Below are 18,948 nucleotides of genomic sequence, written 5' to 3' on the forward strand. Positions count from 1 at the left end.
AGGTATTTTTTTTTATTTCTTCTTGATGTCTTCAGTGATCCATTGATTGTTTAAAGCATATTGTTGAGCTTCCACGTGTTTGTGTTTTTTGCTTTTTTTTTCTTGTAGTTGATTTCTAATCTCATAGTGTTGTGGTTGGAAAAGATGCTTGATATGATTTCAGTTTTCTTAAATTTACCAAGGCTTACTTTTGGTCCAGCATGTGATGTGTCCTGGGGAATGTTCCATGTGCACTTGAAAAGAATATGTTACTGCTGCTTTCAAATGGAATGCTCTACAAATATCAGTTAAGTCTATCTGACCTAATGCGTCGTTTAAGGCCCGTATTTCCATATTGATTTTCTGTCTGTGTGATCTGTCCATTGATGTAAGTGGAGTGTTAAGATCCCCCACTATTATTATGTTATTATCAATTTCTCCCTTTATATCTGTTAACATTTGCCTTATATATTGAGGTGCTCCTATTTTGGGTGCATATATATTTACAATTGTTACATCCTCTTCTTGGATTGACCCCTTGAGCATTACGTAGTGTCCTTCTTTGTCTCTTGTGACAGTCTTTACTTTAAAGTCTATTTTGTCTGATATAAGTATTGCTACTCTAGCTTTCTTTTAATTTCCATTTGCATGGAATCTATTTTTCTGTCCCCTCACTTTCAGGCTGTTATGTGTCTGTAGATCCGAAGTGAGTCTCTTGTAGGCAGAAAATATATGGGTCTTGTTTTTGTGTCCATTCAGCCAGACCCCTGGTCTACTGACTCCATGTGTGCTCAGTTCCCGTGCAGTCAGGGAGGGGCAGGTGACTAGTTCTGAACAATGGGCTGTGAAGGAAGTGAATGTGTATTACTTCTGGGCTATGGCAGAGAAAGCCCACATGAACTCTCTAGTGATCTTCCCCTACCTCTGTGAATGCAGAAGCTTCTTATTCAGAGAGGAACACCAGAGGATCAATAGCTGAGCCATTGCAGGGAGGACAGTTGCCTCAAAGAGCCATCTAGATCTACAGATGACTTTGCATTAGCAAGAAATAAACCTTCATCTCAAAAAAAAAAAAAACAACTTGTATTTTGCAGTTGTTCGTTGCTATAGCATAACCTAGCTTATCCTAACACCACTCAACAGAGTAATATAAATGTTCAATAATGGGGCATTGTAGGTACAGTATGCTACAACTATTTGATAAAGTATTATGTAGCCACTGAAAAGAATTGTTACACAACTATTAACATAAGGAGTATTATATTGTTAATTGAAAAAAAGCTGAAAACAAAAATATGATTAGAAAGGTATATGAGAATAAAAGGCAGGGCTTTCCCAGTAAAACTGACAGAATGGATGAAATTGTGATCCAGAATTCTCTTTAAAATGTTTTCCATAAAACTATCAACATATCAGAATATGTGTATTTATTGGGTAGGGTGGAGATGAAGGATGCGGTGGTCCTAGCTGAGCCTAAACTCATATTCGGGCTTGTTCAGTTATATGTTGACTATCTACTAAAGAAGGAGCTTCTAGGAAAGAACCCATATTAAGGCAGCAGAGGATAAAGACACTCAGTTTGTTCAAGAACAATATATCAGTCTTCGGCATGAAGGGGAATTCATGTCTGAGGACTTGAGTTTGTTCTCTGACCCAGACCCCTTGGACTTATGTCAACACTCGAGAGCTGTCTGGCACACGTCTCTGTGTGCAATGTTAGAAGCCTGAGGCCATGCTATTTTGGGAATAGGGTAGGGGTGGGAGTCAGAAGTTCGCCTGGACTCAGTGAAGGGCACTGACCCAACACAACCTGGAGTTGGGGTGTAACAGAAGGCAGTTGATGTCGAAGGCAGTTGATGTCAAAGGCACTGCAACAACACCAGCAAGCCAACTTCCAGGGGTGGCAGAAGGGTTTACATGATAGGCTCAGCATGAGCCCAAGCGTACCTGTGGCTTAGAGATGCCCACAAACTCAGCAGCAGTGGGAGGCAGCTTTTGAGCAAGGAGCAGCACTCAGTGCAGACATCAATGTTATGATGGTCACCCTTAGTTTTGGGACAGTAGTGACCTCAGAGGTCAGTGGAAGTTGTGAGAATTTATTCATGAGCTTTTGTAAGTGGTATCCTGGGAACTCTCAGAAGAAAGGGTAGGAAATTTACAGTAAGTCAGAGATGCTACAGAAGAGGGCAGGAGATCCTTCAATAAGTGGGGAGAGCTAAGCCAAGGAAACAGTTTATTACTGCAGTGACCCCCATTTTCTGACCAGATTGCACAGATTAGGTTGTGTATGTTTCCAAACGACAGACAATTCAACAGAAGAAAAGAGAAGAGATTAACCTGAAAATGACAAATGAGAGTCAGGGAGGCAGCGTTTCCTAGAGTTTTTCCCTCCAGCACTGTCCACAGGAGAGAAGCTCTGATCTGGGAGAGAGAAGACTTTAGATCACCAGAGAAGGGTTTACTAGGTCTATATGGAACCTCCTTCTACTAAGACCCGTTTTGATATCCCAGGTGCCCTGATACTTGAAAGATGCTGCTCGGGGGAGTAACATGAATATTTCAATCACTGTAAACTAATCCACTGGTATGGGGAGTGAATGATTAATGAAAGTAAGAGGAAATGGTCTCCTTCATAATCATTAAAAAATAAACAGTCATTCTGGTGACCAGGTCAGTCTCCTGGTTAAAAAGAACTTGCTCTAATACAGGGAATACAGTCAATAGCATTGCAATAACTTTGTATGCTGTGGAATGTATAAAAATATTAAATCACTATGTTGTTCACCTGAAACTAATATAATACTGTACTACAACTATACTTCAACAAAAATTTAAAAAGAAAAAGAACCTGTTCTCAAAAGACTGAATGCCCTTGGGTTGCACTGTTCAAATCATTTTTGAACCTACAAAGCTATGATTTGTGACTCCAAAGTAATCTGCAATCTGATCACTAAACTGTTGATATCATTGGCACACTCTATAGCTGCAACAAATATTGTAAAAAAATTTAAAAAAGAAAGAAAAGCAAAACCATCAAAATATCACCATTATCAAAATTTTATAATTGTAAATTAAACTAACACAAATATGTACATATATATATGAGAACAAAGGAAAATGTGGGGGAAAAGTGTGCTGAATTCTCTGTTCCTCCACGTTTAATCTCCACCCTTCCCCACCCTGACCGATGCCCTTGGTGGATGGCTTCCACTGACCATATCAACCCAATCTCTCATCCATGGACTTTGTAATGTCCTTCAAGGAACAGTTGATGAGGTCAATTCCATCAACATTTTATCCTCTGGTTTATGCTTTCAGGCACTTGTTTTAAATGATGTTCCCTATTCCAAAAATTAGAAAAATATTCTCCTATGCCTTCAACTATTAGTTCTATACTTTTATTTCACATTTATGTCTTTAATTAATCTGAGGTTCACCTTTATATGGTGTAAGGCAGGTACCCAACTTTTTCTCTACACAGTAAGCTATTTTCCCCACATTCATTTGGAGACATTCTATTCATTTCACACATTGATTGTGAAGTTACCTCTATCACATAACAGATAAGCATATATAACATTTCTGGACTTTATTCTCTCTACTATATTCTTTTCTCTCCACTTTTTTCGTTGTTCTCTTTGTCTTTCACGGTTTTTCTGAATATAGCTTTTATGTATTCCTATTATCTGTCATATTTTCCAGAGTTGGCTTAGCAACTTTCATGGGATCTTGACTATTCCAAATTTTAGGATAAATTTGTTAAGTTTCTCAAATAAACTTGCTAGGAGTTTAATTGGAGTTGCACTGGATTTATCAATTACCTTAGAGAGAATTAAAATCTTTATAATACTACCTTGCCCTACCCAGGAATATGGAATACCTCTCCATTTATGCCAGTATTCCTGTATGTCATCTACTTGATTTTAAATTGCTCTTTTTAAAGGTCTTTCACATTTTTGACTGGTTAACTCCTTGATTCTTTACATTTTTCTTGCTACATGTAATAGTAAATCCTCTAATCCTGTTATAAAGAGGGTAAGCTTTGGAAGTACATGTATACTAGAGAATATCTTTATTTCACTCTCAAATGATAGATTCGCTGGTTATAAAATTGTGGTTTCAGCATTCTTTTCATTTCTTTGAAATATTTTCTTGTCTCCAATATGTTTGGTGTAATTCTTATGCTTAGTTCTTAATACGAGGTCTTTATCTCTTGAACTTTTGAGAATTTTCTTTTTATTTTTGATTTTTAAATTTTTACTGTATAATGTACCTAGGGTCTTCTGTGGACAAACATTTTCTGTCTGAGGTCTTTCACTTTTCTTTAAATCTGAGAATATTTTGGTCATTATCTCCTCAAATATTTTCTCTTCTTTGTGTATGTATATATTTACTATCTTTCTAGTTCTGCAATAAAACAGGTATTTACATTACTACTATGATCCTTTAAATATTTTGTTTCATATTTTCCAACTCTGTCTCTGGTGCTTTATGGAAGAATTTTTTCATTTATTCACCCAGTTCATTCATTCGTTTTTCAAATTGCATTTATTTTGGAATTCATCTTTATTATTGCTTTCTATATCAATTATTTATTTTTTATTTATATTATACAAATTCAGGTTTAATAGGCTAAGTCTCTAATAAGCATCTTTCACCCCACATACTCTCAGGATATAGGAGGTGAGATCAGGGTGAAGAATGCCCAAAGGCTGACGGTCTGTAGCATCTTTGCTGTTCCTTTTTCACTCCAATCAAGCTTGAATACTGCCCTGATATCACCCTATCATGTCGCTTGCACTTCCTCCCAAGACCAAGTTGGTGGGGACTAAAGGGCATGGGTTATAAAGTTTTCCCTGGCCTCTCTGCATCAAAGGCAGTAGATCCTCTTCCATTCTGGATTACCATTATCTTCTAAACCAGAACTCAACTACCCTATAGTTTTGCCTTAAATTTTCAGCTTCATTGACTTCTACTTCTGTGGGTTCTTTGGGGTTAAAGTTGAGTGAGTTTCGTTTGCCATCTTTTTTGAAGTGGAAAGGAAAAATCCTTTTTAAGTTAAATGCAGAATAGAAGTTATCTTATAGATATCATTTTTTTCTTTTTTTTTTTAATTGAAGTATAGTTGATTTACAATGTTGTGTTAGTTCCTGGTATACAGCATAGTGATTCAGTTATATATATATTCTTTTTCATTATAGGTTATTACAAGCTATAGAATATAGTTCCTTGTGCTATACAGTAGAATCTTGTTGTATATCTGTTCTGTATATGGTTTGTATCTGCTAATACCAAACTCCCAATGTTTCAGTCCCACTCCTTTCCCCTTTGGTAACCATAAGTTTTTGTATGCCTCTGAGTCTGTTTCTGTTTTGTACATAAGTTCATTTGTGCCATTTTTTTTAGATTCTACACATAAAGTGATATATAATATTTGTCTTTCTCTGTCTGACTTATTTCACTTAGTATGATAATATCTAGGTCCATCCATGTTGCTGCAAAAGGCATTATTTCATTCTTTTTTATGGCTGAGTAGTATTCCATTGTTTATATCTTCTTTATCTAGTTATCTGTCAATGGACATTTAGTTTGCTTCCATGTCTTGGCTATTGTAAATAATGCTGCTATGAACATTGGGGTGCATGTATCTTTTCAAATTGGAGTTTTCTCCAAATATATGCTCAGGAGTGGGATTGCTGGATCATATGGAAGGTCTATGTTTAGTTTTTAAAGGAATCTCCATACTCTCCTCCATAGTGGCTGTACCAAATTACATTCCCACCAACCATGTAGGAGGTTCCCTTTTCTCCACACCGTCTCCAGCATATATCAACTTTTTAATGTCAGCCATTCTGAAGGGTGAAAAATGATATTTCATGTAGTTCATCGTAGAAGTTGTTTTATAGGTATCATTTTGTAGACATTCCTTGGGAATTAGCTGATTAGTAGACATAAGCCAATCCAAAAAGAGACCTGTTAGCATAAATATACCTGCAGGGATATTCAACACAATTAGGTGTGTTGTTTTTGGTAGGTACAAGGAACTCATCACTAAAAACGCTCTACCATAAAACCTCATAAGAAAAACCTTGAGAGTAAAAGTGAGAAGAAGAATGTCAAGAGGCTCCCCTTATATCTCATGGAGAACAATTGAAACACAGGACTGGAGTGTCCATGTTCTACAGCTGCCCCACTGTGGAATAATATAATGAGGAGGTGGGGGCTGAAGTCTTGGCAGTCACTAACAGCCGGAAGGTGGGTCAAAAAAGAGTAGGAGTGAAGAAGGAAGGAGACAGAGTTGAGCAGCAAGATGGTGGAAAAAACATCTACACAAATACAGTAGGAGAGACATTTTAATGGCTAGATGAATGTAGACATTTAGGGAATGAAAAGAATATTTAGAGAAAGTCATTGGGAAGACTTCTGCATGGTATGCTGTATAAACTCCCACAGTAAAGGTCTATATTGTTCCTCAAGGCCCCTGGAGTCATATATGTGTTTTCATTTCCTGTGACTTTACACAGAGGCTAGACTACTAAAGCCTTGGCTTTTATTAAGAATATTGGTAAATAAATCCCTTGTCCAGGTGCAAATGAGCTTCACTTTGTCATCTTGAGTATCTCATGTGTATCCTTTAATACAGTACTTGCCAAAGTGGGTTCAGCAATTAGAGAATTCAATAGTCAAAAAAGTTTGGGGTGTGTAGGTTATAGAGTTGTAACATGAGTTCTTTGCCTGCAGGAGTTCTCAGAGCCTTTGTTATGCCTGTGTTACTATAATTCTCCAAGAAGGAGACATGGTATACCCCATTTCTCCAATTTGACCACCAAATCCTTTTTCTCAAAGTATCTTAAGATACTACCGTTTCATGGACCAAGCTCTAGGAAATAATCGAAGGATTGCCTACCTTTGTTTGAGCTATAATGTGGACTTAGCAGATGTGGTCAAGGGCAACTTTTTTGCGGTTGTTATGAAACAGTGTTTTGCACAGTGCATTCTTCACAGTATTACAATCTAGCAATTGCTTTAACCATGAAAGTATTATCTGATATTTCTGTCAATATGCATGATCATATTCAATTAAGTAATTTATTTCAAAGCCATTTATATTGTTCTCTTTTTGTGGTACCTCATGTAGTTGGTCTTGTTTTCCTAAGAGCATGTAAGCTCCATAAAGATAAGAATCATGCCTATACCTTTACTGAATCCCATGCATAGCACTGGTACAGTGCTAGATGAAAGATCAATATTCAATAAGCCCACTTTGATGGGAAAAAATAAAATTTAAAAATGCAGCAGAAGCAAACTTTTATAAACTTCCTTTGTATTTGATAACATATCATATAAATACTTTTGTGCTTTAATAATCACTCCCCACTCGTTTTTTCTCTTTGTTCCTTTTCAGCACTAAATACACCCTGGAAGGAAAATGGGGCAATAAATCTGAGCAAAGCAGTCCTGAAAAGGTTTTTTCTATTTGTTCCAATATTAAGAATGAATCTTTGGCTAGCAACTTCAAACTATTCCGTCATCTTTTTGCTTGATTCCCACCCAGTTTATCCATTAATGGTCCAACATTTTTTCTCCTACTTTTTCATGGCTGTATTTTCCTTTAAATGTAAAATTTAGTAACTTTTAGAACATTTTCTTTGCTTTGCTAGTCAGGAAGAATTTCCCTACCATCTCATTCTGAAAGCACTTGGCAGGTAAACTCCTGTTATCATATCATTGTATATGAAGGTCCTTAGCTTATTCTAATGGTGTTTTGCCAAGTAAACAATTTACTGTCTATTATTTCCACTGGAAAGTCCCCTTTTCAAATTGAAGAATTTCACAATAAAAACCACTGGTCAAAGAAACCCCAAGTTCTTCTTAGCATTGGTATTTGGGGTTTCAACTTAATGGGATTGTTATTCATATAACCAGGTTGATGACACCAATGGCTCAAATTTACAATGGAAATTTAGGACCAAGTAGTTCTGTCAATAGCTCCATTGTTCCCACTTCCCTTGTCTGCCTGCTCCCTCCCCCATCTCCTTCATCCCTAGAATCACTGGCCCTCTGCAGAGACCTCTCTAGATCCTGCCCTTGCTATCCCCTCAGCCCTATCCCCACCCCTGACCTTGTCTCTTATCCTTGCTTCTTCCCATTAATGACCCTTGATGGCTCCTTCATTGTTCCCTTTCAAACTCCATTAACTCGTCACATACTTCCTCTTTTTTCTCAAGTCTCTCAGTTTCTCCCACCTCAATCTAAAACCAAGCCAAGAGTTGTGGCTGATATACTCCTCACTGAAGCTTCCAGACCACAGCACCAAAGTATTTTATCTATAACCCCACTTACTCTGCTCATACAGGATTCTCCCAGCATCCCTATGGCTGTCTTCCCTCAGCCTCCAGGGCCATACCTTAGCTTCACTGATGTCAAGCTCACTGTTTTCATTCCTGCTGCTCTCCCCACCATGCTGTATATGGAGTACAATGTCAAATTTGACTGTCCAGCCTACATCCTGGCCTCCCAGCTTCAGACTTTTCCTCTTCTCTGACTTTCTAATCCATTCCACCTTGGTGCCTCCTTAACACACACACACACACACACACACACACACACACACACACACACACACACATCCAGTCATGTCTTAGACGTTTATATCAGGTGCTAAGTAGGTCAAAGAGCTTGTAACTGGCCTATCAAACAAGCTGGACTCAGTAAGGGTGACATTATAAACTACATTAATGTTTATTTTCACATAACTGCCTTTGACTCAATTGAGCTTCTTCTGTCTTTCCCATCCTAAATGAAATTTCAGGTAGGTCCAATGTTTCTTCTGATTACTCTATGCCCATGATAAATGGGCTCCATCTTTGACTTAGTAAAAAAGTTCAATTAAATCTGAATCAAAACTTCACTCTCAGTCCATTCGGGTGTTTCCCTTCCCCTTTATCAAGTTACTCTCCCTACTCCTCCCTGATCACTGATTAATTAGCCACTCATTCTGACCCCCTAGAGAAAATGAAGGAGGTGGAAGGGAAAGATTTAAGGAAAAGGAGATATCTCTTGACACTGATGCTACCGATGCACTGTTGCATGCCCCATTTCTGGCTCTTTTTCTCTTTAGTGTTTTATGAATTTTTAGGAGACTTATTTATATTCCTTTAGCAAGGCTGATGCCGCCCCCTGATTGTCACACATGACATAGCTCTGCCCCTGACTTCTGGTGATATCTGGTAGTCTGGCCTTCTCACTCTTCCCAGCAGGCCTGTATAGTGGAGATTCATTAAGACAACTCAAAAACAGTGACCCATAACTCAACAATAAAAAGACAAATGATCCAATTTTTAAAGTGGACAAAAGGATCTGAATAAATTTCTTTAAAGAAAATATACAAATGGCTCGTGAACACATAAAAAGATGCTCAAAATCAATATCATTAGTGTAATGAAAATCAAAATCACAATCGTATGTCACTTTATACTAAGGATAAAGCCACTAGGATGGCTATAATTTAAAAAAATGGTAGACAATAACAAGTGTTGACAAAGATGTAGAGAAGTTGAAACTCTCATACACTGCATTCTCATTGTTGGTAGAAATGTATATTGGTACAGCAGAACAGTCTGGGAGTTCCTCAAAAAGTTGAACAGAGTTAGATATAACTCAGCAATTTCACTCCCAGGTGTATACTCAAGAGAATTGAAAACAGAAAAACTTGTAACACAAATGTTCCTAGCAGTATTATTTACAGTGTCATAAAAGCAGAAATAACTCAAATGTCCCTCAACTGATGAATGGATTAAAAATGGTACATCTATACAATGGAATATTTTTCAGTCATAAAAAGTAATGAAGTACTGATTCATGCTATGACATAGATGAAACTTGAAAACATTATGCTAAGTAAAAGAAGCCAGACCAAAAACAAAGTATATTGTGTAATCCCATTTATTACCCAAATAGGCAAATCTACAGAGGCTGAAAGTAGATTAGAGGTTGACTGGGGCTTGGGTGTAGGAGGACTGGGGAGTGACTGCTAATGGTTACAGGGTCTCTTTTAGGTGAAATGAAAAGATTCCACAATTAGAAAATGGTGATGGTTCCATGACTCTCTGAATATACTAAAATCCACTTGGTTATACACTTTAAAAGGGTGATTGTGATGATAAAATAAAGCTTTGAAGAAGAAGGAAGGGATGTGGAAGGAGAGGAAGAAGAGAAGGAGAACAGTTACTATATTAGGTCCATGTCACTGCCACTGTGGTCCTTTCTCCTTACTCTAACCATTCACCCTCTAACAAAGCTTCCTCTTCTAGACATTTTTTTTTTCAAGAACGACTCATCCAAAGTGTCATCCAAATTTCGGGAAGCATATGTTAAGCTCTCAAAGTGATTCCTTTGAAGTCTCCATCTCTTGGCTTCAGTTTGGGAATGGGGATGAGGAAAGCACCTGTCTGCTTTGCCCCATGGAGAACGTAGCACGCTAATTCTCCAAAGAAATCCTTACTGAGTCTGAGCAGTTGTGGATTCTTAGCTTCCTCGTAAAAAGCTGTTAATGGGCTAGTGGTGGGAGAGTCAGTTTAGAATCACCTTCTTTGTATGTCCTTCATAGATGGTGTAGTACATGGCTAATTCAGGGGTCAGCAAACTTCATGTCAAGAGGCAGATAGTAAAGATTTTAGGCTTTGCAATCTGTACAGTTTCTGTTGCAACTCCTCAACTCAGCCATTGTAGTATGAAAGCCAGTCACAAACAAAATGTAAACGAATGCCCATGGCTGTGTTCCTACAAAACCTTCATTATAAAAACATGTGGAGGCCAGATTTGATCCATGGGCCTTAGTTTGCTGACCCTTGTTCTAGAGTCACTTGGAGGAGTTTAGATAGTGAAAGAGGGTCCTTGGCACCTTTTGTTTCCAATGAAACAAGAGCCCATTTGAAATTTTTTTTTAAAATCCCTTTCAAATCTATGGTTTCAATCTATAGTCCTTGATAAACTTCTGGTATAGAGAGAAGATCTTGTTTGTGGCCTAGATTTTGAATCTGAGACCTCTTTGTGTAGATCTCTTTGGATCTCTTTATGTAGAAAAGAGAAAGAGAGAACTTGTGTATGAACACTTGTGCATTCATGCTTACCTATGTGTGACATGGTACAGAAAGTCATACCAGAATAAAATCAAATTAAAACTGGAATTTTGCAGGAATTTGAGCTGCTCTCAAAAGTAGGTGCATCTGACTTTCTTCCCAAGAATACAGTATGGAAAAGGGAAGAGTAACTTTAGAATAAACAAACCTGATAAACACTATCATCAGGCAGACAGCCCAGTCAACATCAACAGTGATAAGCCATGTTGATGGTGTGGACCCTTGAACAGCCCTTTATGTCTGTGGCCTTCCTCCCAAAAACACATAACTCCAGTCTAGCTGTGATAAAAAGGAAGAACCCCAAATGAGGGACATTCTACAAAATACAGGATGAAAACTCCTCTAAATTGTCAAGGTCATCAAAAACAAGGAGAGTTTAAGAAACTGTCACAGCCAATGTGTAGAAAAGGGAACCCTCCTAAATTGCTGTTGGGAATGCAGTTTGGTGCAGCCACTGTGGAAAACAGTATGGAGATTCCTCAAAAGACTAGGAATAGTAATCCCGCTCCTGGGCATATATCCAGAAAAAACCCTACTTCAAAAAGACACCTGCACCCCAATGTTCATAGCAGCACTATTTACAATAGCCAAGACATGGAAACAGCCTAAATGTCCATCAACAGATGACTGGATAAAGAAGAGGTGGTATATTTATACAATGGAATACTATTCAGCCATAAAAACCGACAACATAACTCCATTTGCAGCAACATGGATGTTCCTGGAGAATGTCATTCTAAGTGAAGTAAGCCAGAAAGAGAAAAAAAAATACCATATGAGATCACTCGTATGTGGAATCTAAAAACAAAAAACAAAACAAACAAAAAACAAATACAAAACAGAAACAGACTCATAGACATAGAATATAAACTTGTGGTTGCCAAGGCAGAGGGGGCTGGGAAGGGACAGACTGGGAGTTCGAAATTTGTAGATACTGACAGGCATATATAGAATAGATAAACAACATTATACTATATAGCACAGGGAAATATATACAAGATCTTGTGGTAGCTCACAGTGAAAAAAAATGTGACAATGAATATACGTATGTTCATGTATAATTGAAAAATTGTGCTCTGCACTGGAATTTGACACACATTTTAAAATGACTATAACTCAATAAACAATGTTTAAAAAAAAAAAAGAAACTGTCACAGCCAAGAGGAGCTTAAGTAGATATGACAACTACATATAACATGGTATCTTGAATGAGATCCTGGAACAGAAAAAGGATATTAGGTAGAAAACTAAGGAAATCTGAATAAATTATGGGTTTAAGCTAATGATAATGCATCAATAGTGATGCAAAATGTACCATACTCATACAAGATGTTAGCAATAAGGAAACTGGGCGCTGAGTATATAGGAACTCTCTGTACCTACACTGTTCTAAAATTAAAAGCTTATTAAAAATAAAAATGAGAAATGTTGCTTATTATTCCAGTATAGAACCCTGGTAGATTATGGAAGAAAATGAATGTAAATGACTTGTTATGCACCTTGCTATATTACTGTCCTTGAGTCCATGCCACAGAACTACCTTATAAATATGATCATTGTAGGAAAAGCTTCAGTTAGTGCTTTAGTAATCAAAAGCCCCAAACAGTATCCCTCAGCCAAGAAAAAGTGAGTGGATCCCTGAATCACACAGAACTTAAACAGATAATAGCTTCATCCTGGCCCACTGTATGCTGCTGGCTGAAACCTGTTGTTATTCATGCCATTAATAATTGGATTTTCTTGGAAAAAAGATTTCTAAATGCAATAAAAATACCAGAAAGTTAAACTCCAAGTAGTAACTCTTATTAACTCAATCTACCAAGTGAACCAATTTGGAAAGAAGCTCGTAGACACATCAATAAAGTATTTGTTTAGTTTTCTAGCCACATTCTTCTGTTTAGTTTTTCTTAGTTTAGGTAATAAGTTAAAGTTATAGATCGGCTAATATTAGTTTCCAATTAAAAAGCAGACTCTCCGTAAATTTACTCTGATTTTAGAAGACAAAAAGCTAAATTTTTCAAAAGATGCTGAAAATTGAATAATATGGTATAATGCTTTCATGGATGATTACCTTCAGAGAGAGTTCAATTATCATTAGGAGTGTGTACAATTTTTTAGTTAGAACACAAAAATGTGGTAGTGAGAAAAACAGATTATTCATGCTACTCATTCAACAAATATTTGAACCAATGTTTGCTATGTCCCAGGTCCTATGCTAAGCATAGGAACGTAATGGGGGCCAAAAACAGATGCAAGCTCTGTCCTGTTGGTGAGGATGACATTAACCAAGCATTGTATGTCAGGCTGTGTGACTCATTTGACTGAGCAGTCTCAAAAACTTGGGTATAAACATAGAACTGTTTCATTTTTCTAGTAAATGTTTTCAATTCTGCTCTGTTAATCCTCCTTTTTACTGGGTAGCAGGACCCCTAATATCATCTCAGTTTTGCTCTACAATTTGCTGTCCCTTTCAGTTGTTAAAACAGAATGTCTTTGGTTATTAGGACTCAGTTCTGTTTATTTTTAATTTTAATCACTTGTTTGATAGAGGCTCCCATTTCCAATCTTGCAACCTGACTGACAGCTTAGGCAGGTATGAATGGAGTGTGATTGGCTCTTTCACACCACACCCCTCCTTCCTTGAAGATTCCCTCCTTCTGAGCCTAACCCCAGAGGGATGAGAAGAAAAGACATCTGGTAATGGGACTGACCAGGCAATGCTGATATTCCCTTTCTCTTGGTCATCTCCACTGATCGAGCTTGCTGCACGTAGACATGGTGTGGATAACCAGTGCTTCACTGATGAGGAATTTAATCCCAAGTAACTCGCCTAGGTTTAGTGGTCCCTTGGGAGATTCAGTCGTATCTTCCAGCTGATGGCCTCGTACTATATTCCTTTGATATTCCTGCCCCTTTGCCCCACACTGGAACAGCAAGCCTGCCACTCCAACTTCGCTCCCTAGTCCCAATTCTGGAGTGTATGGGAATGGGCAAGATTTATTTTCTGTACCTATCTGGAAACACAAATTTCCTACCTGGCCTGACATTACTATACACTGTGTCTTCTCAGACCTCTTTTTTGATCTTTCCCCTTTCAAGCAGAAACAGCTCAACAAGTCTAGTGGTAGAGAGTACATTCAACCAGGAAAGGAAATTTCAGTCTCCAGATGCCCTCCTAATTACCAGCAATTCTCTTGCCCACCACTCCCCACTTCCTGAGCTTCAAGGGGAACTAATCAAGCTTATGCCTTCCCCACAGAGAAGTGAGAGGATGGAAATACTCCACACTTCTGCTTTCAATGGTCACTTGGTGTGTTAGCTACTTATGCAGTGATCCATGCCCCAGTCTGTGAGATGCCTGAAGCTACTGGGCCTCCAGACAGGAAATCTGGAAAATTACAGATGAAATATATGTGAAATGTGTGCAGGAAATAGAGCCTGAGCAATCCAGATGCAAAGCATCTGTTTTGTAGTATCTGTTAGAGCCTAACATATGCTTACATTATGACACAGCAATTCTACTTCTAGGTATATACCCAACAAAAATGAGAACATAAGCACCCCAAAAGGCACAACAGTGTTCACTATGGCATTTTCCATAATAGCCAAAACTGAAAAGAAATAGTAGAAATTTAGAATGGCTGAATAAATTATGGCATTCACATAAAAGAATACTTTGAAGTAAAGAAAGGAGAAAAACTCCTGCTATATGCAATATAAATGAATTTCACAAATTACATACTGAAGGAAAGGAGCCAGAATTTTAAAAGAACATAATGTATGATACCATTTATATGAAGTTCAAAAGAAGGCAACGCTAAATGATGGTGCTAGGTGTCAAATAACAATTGCGCTTGGGAAGGAAGGGTGTATTATAGTGGGAGAATGGGTGCTTCTAATGTCCTATTTCTTGATCCAAAGTGTTCACTGAGCTCTGCACTTATAATCTGCATACTTTTTTATGAAGTACCTGAATAACACTTCAACAAGATGATTACTTTTTTTTAAAAAAAAAAGACAATGTAATTTTTTCTAAAAAAAAGTTAGTCATTGTTATATAAAAAACTGTGCCCAAAGATGATGATTTAACATATGCAGCCTCAGAAGTTAGTATTTACATATCTCCAGGTGAGGCATGAGTTTTCATTTGGAGAAAACTTATAAATTATTTTGCTCATTTTCAATTCTAAATGTTCTTCGCATGTGCAAAAGTCAAGTGAGAACTATCAGTGTGTTGGCTCCAAGAGTGGAAATATTCAATTATGTCAGTTTTATGTCATTGTTTTCTTCCACTGCAGAGAATTAAGGTTGGAAGTTCATTACAATAAAGGTGAAATAGCTCTCACAATTGTGAATGCTATTGTCAATTCAGTTTAAAACTTCAACATTCAAGGTAAATTTACTTGCTTTTTATAGTTACTATATTTTAGTTTAATATACATAAGTATATGGTATTTTTATTGAAAGTATTTCAAAATAGGACTATTTTACAGGCCTACCAATATAACAAAACCAATATGTTACATAGTTAATAAATTCCAAAAAATTCTATAATTTTAGTTATTTTAACCATCCCTTCTCAAAGGTGTCTCAATAGTGTATTATGTTATGTAAAAATTAAGTTCACTCTCAAAATTGTTCCAATTAAGGAGTGACATGAACAGATGACAGAATAAAAAGTCCCAAAACTCATTCCCCCCAAGAAACACCAACTTAACAACAATATATAGTGCAAAAACCTTTTTTGAGAACACAGTAATCCCTAGAAATGCAAGGCAAGAACAGCTGTCTTGAAGTGAGTGGAAAAAGTCATTGTTTTTCACCCAAGACAACTCTTCCCTCAAGATAGCACACCTCAGCTGCCTGATCATGAGAAACTATCCAGCTCATGGCTCCTCTCTCAGGAGGGAAAGTGCAGCATTTCCATCCAATATCCCAGCTTTTCAGAAGCTACCATGGACTAGTTTCTGTCTAGCCTGACTTGGAATGTTGTTGGGGAACTGACATGCCACTGAAAATAAAGAAGAGCTCTGTGGCTTGTTGCTGCACAAGACAGCCTGCAATTCAGAGAGACATCAGAGGGAGCAAGATATTATAAGCTCCAGAAAAAGAAACAGGCAAACCTCTCTACCTGGGAAATTACATGTATAAAGCCAGAGAAAACACATCCCCAGAAAAAGTTTGAGAGACCTCCAGAATCTCTAGCCAGACTGATTGGTGAAGGTCTTCCCCTGAACAAAAGCAATATGTAAAGAATGGATGGGTGGTTGTTCTTTCAAATGTCCAAATCCCAGCAAGATATAATGAAGCATTTGAAGAAATAGGGAAACTTTATACAATCGATTAACAAAATAAAGCTTCAGAAACTGACTCTCAGAAATGGAAATCAATAAATTACCTGACAAAAAATTTAAAATAACCATCTTAAAGAAGTTCAATCAGTTGTAAGATAACACAGACAACTAAAAAATCAGAAAGTGATACATGAACAAAAATCAGAATATCAACACAGAATATTGATAATAGAAGAGAACCAAAGAGAAAGTCTGGAGCTGAAGAATACAATAACTGGATTGAAAATTCACTACAGGCTTTCAAAAGCAGATTTGATCAAGCAGAAGAATTCAGTGAATTCAAAGACAAGTCATTTGAAAATGTTGAGTCAGAAGCAAAAAGAGAGAGAGAGAAAAAAAGAACTTATACAGATCCTTCTCAAACTTTTCCAAAAGATTGAAAAGGAGGGAACACTCCCACAGTCATTCTATGAAGCCACCATCACCCTGATACCAAAAACAGACAAAGAGAAGGAAGGAAGGAAGGAAGGAAGGAAGGAAGGAAGGAAGGAAGGAAGGAAAGAAAGAAAGAAAGAAAGAAAGAAAGAAAGAAAGAAAGAAAGAAAGAAAGAAAGAAAGAAAGAAAGAAAGAAAGAAAGAAAGAAAGAAAGAAAGAAAGAAAGGAAGAAAGAAAGGAAGGAAGGAAGGAAGGAAGGAAGGAAAGAAAGGAAGGAAGGAAGGAAGGAAGGAAGGAAGGAAGGAAGGAAGGAAGGAAGGAAGGAAGGAAGAAAGAAAACTACAGGCCAATATCTTTGATGAATACAGATGCAAAAATCCTCAACAAAATATTACCAAACCAAATTAGGATCATACATCATGATCAAGGGTGATTTATTCCAGAGATGTGAGGATCATTCAATATCCTCAAATCAATGTGATATACCACATTAACAAAAGAAGGGTAAAAATTACATGATCATCTCAATAGATGCAGAAAAATCATTTGACAAAATTCAAAATCCATTTATAATTTTAAAAAACTCTCATCAAAGTTGGTATAGAGGGAACATATCTCAACATAACAAAGGCCTTTTATGATAAACCTACCGCTAACATCATACTCAAAGGTAAAAAGCTGAAAGCCTTTTCTCTAAAATCAGGAACAAGACAAGGATGTCCACTCTTGTCACTTCTATTTAACATAGTATTGGAAGTCCTAGCCACAGCAATCAGATAAGGGGGAAAAAAAAAGAAGGGCATCTAAATTGGAAGGGAAGTAAAACTGTCACTGTTTGCAGATGATAGGATAGTATATATAAAAAAAACCCTAAAATGTCACCAGAAACTTTTAGAACTAATAAATAAATTCAGTTAAGTCACAGGATACAAGATTAATATACACAAATCTGTTGCTTTTCTATATGCTAATAATGAGCTATCAGAGAGAGAATACAAGAAAACAATCCCATTTCCATTTGAATCAAGGAGAATAAAATACCTAGGAATAAACTTAACCAAGGAAGTGAAAGACCTATACTCTGAAAACTATAAGACGTTGCTGAAGGAAATTGAAGATGATACAAATAAATGAAAAGATATCCCATGTTCATGGATTGGAAGAATTAATATTGTTGAAATGTTTACTACCCAAAGCAATCTACAGATTTAATGCAATCACTATCAAAATACCCATGACATTTTTCATAGAACTAGAACAAATAATCCTGAAATTTATATGAAATTACAAAAGATCCTGAATTGCCAAAGCAACCTTGGCAAAAAAAAGAACATAGCTGAAGGTATCAAGCTCCCTTACTCAAACTATACTATGACGCTTCAGTAATCAAAGCAGTATGGTACTAGCACAAAGACAGACACATAGATCAATGGAAAAGAACAGAGAGCCCAGATATAAACTCATGCACCTATGGCCAACTAACTAACCTATGACAAAGGAGTCAAGAATATACAGTGGAGAAAAGACAGTCTCTTCAATAAGTGGTGCTGGGAAAACTAGAGAGCTACATGCCAAAGAATAAAATTAGAACATTTTCTCACACCTTATACAAAAATAAAATCAAAATAAATTAAAGCCCAAATGTATGGCCAGAAACTACAAAAATCCTAAAAGAAAACATAGGCAGAACACTCTTTGACATAAATCACAGCAATACTTTTTTGGACCTGTCTCCTAAAGCAAAGGAAACAAAAGCAATAATAAATAAATGGGGACTTAACTAAACTTCAAGGCTTTGGCACAACAAAGGAAACCATCAACAAAACAAAAAGACAACCTACTGAATGGGAGAAAATACTTGCTAATGATATGGCTGATAAGGGATTAATATTCAAAATATATAAGCAGCTCATACAACTCAATACCAAAAACAAAAAACAAACAAACAAAAACAGACAACCTGATTTAAAAGATGTGCACGAATGATAAATGCTGGAGAGGGTGTGGAGAAAAGGGAATCCTCCTACCCTGTTGGTGGGAATGGAGTTTGGTGCAGCCACTATGGAGAACAGTGTGGAGATTCCTCAAAAAACTAAAA

This window comes from Camelus bactrianus, chromosome 2 (assembly GCF_048773025.1).
Source record: "Camelus bactrianus isolate YW-2024 breed Bactrian camel chromosome 2, ASM4877302v1, whole genome shotgun sequence".
Taxonomy (NCBI): Eukaryota; Metazoa; Chordata; class Mammalia; order Artiodactyla; family Camelidae; genus Camelus; species Camelus bactrianus.